We start from the raw sequence: 1,062 nt of genomic DNA, 5'->3' as shown, positions 1-1,062 counted from the left end.
ACTATGTAGACCAGACTGGCCTTGAACTCACAGAGATCCATCTGCCTCTGCCTCCCAAGTGCTGGGATTAAAGGTATGTGCAACCACACCTAGCAGAAGCATTTTTTTGTGTGTCTTTTTTGAGACAGAGTCTCCTTGTAGCCCCAAGCTGTCCTAGAACTCACTATGTAGACCAGGCTGGACTCGAACTTACAAAGATCTGCCTGCCTCTGCCTCCCAAGTGCTGGGATTAAAGGCATGTGCCACCACGCCCGGCACCAGAAGCATTTTTTTAAATAATTTCTATTATTATTATTACATGTAGTTTTAAGGACTGAACCCAGGGACATGGTACTCAAGTGTTCTACCACTGCCCCCCCCATCCCCCAGCCAAAATGGTCTAAGTTGTGGTTGGTGGGGAGCTTGTCTTTTCCCTTTTGGGTCTTCAAGGGAAGGGGAGCCAGATGGAGCAGCCACATTCCTGTTGAGCTGCTTCATCCTAGAACGGATGTACATCATTCCCACTCACCTCAGACTGTTAAGAGTCAATCACAGCCCTATCTGGAAACGAGGAGGACAGCAGTAGTTTTGCTTGACTTTGCAGCTGCCTCCCAGCAACAACTCCACCATCTGAAGGAGGAGCACATGTGATGTCTCTTGATGAGCTGATTCTCAGAACTTACTAGCTTGGCAGAACAGGTTTCAATTTTGTATATTAGAAAAGAAGCCCTGAGAGTCTGAGATTCCCACAGCTAGTTAGTGGTAGAAATGCAATGAAGCCTGAGCATCCAAGTCCTGTGTTTCCTTTGCTCATACTGAAAAGTGACCCGATGCTGGCTTAAACTATAACTTTCTTCTTGATTTATTACTTTAAATTGCATACTATGACATTTTTTAAAAAAACCTCTTTTTCTCTAGGGAACAATGTCTCTGTATTTTGGAACAATTTTCAGGAGAAAATCTTTTTGGTGCTATAGACTGCTGTCAACCTACATCACTAAGACACGGTGAGTTTTGACCAACCTGAGCTCTGATTATTTTTGGTCTCTTCAACACTAAAATCTAAACTATCAGAAAGAAAAT

The 1,062-nt window shown here is 43.6% G+C and overlaps 1 long non-coding RNA gene across 1 annotated transcript in view; it reads left to right on the top strand.

Moving 5' to 3' along the window:
• Window positions 1-1,062, top strand: part of LOC115072021 — a 7,160-nt gene that overhangs the window by 1,358 nt on the left and 4,740 nt on the right. The window contains exon 2 of the long non-coding RNA XR_003851081.1: window positions 898-986. This is a non-coding gene — a long non-coding RNA (uncharacterized LOC115072021). The remainder of the gene's footprint in view (window positions 1-897; window positions 987-1,062) is intronic.

The sequence above is a fragment of the Nannospalax galili genome, unplaced genomic scaffold (genome assembly GCF_000622305.1).
Source record: "Nannospalax galili isolate Female #2095 unplaced genomic scaffold, S.galili_v1.0 scaffold820, whole genome shotgun sequence".
Lineage (NCBI taxonomy): Eukaryota > Metazoa > Chordata > Mammalia > Rodentia > Spalacidae > Nannospalax > Nannospalax galili.
This window is presented reverse-complemented; position numbering and strand designations above follow the sequence as displayed.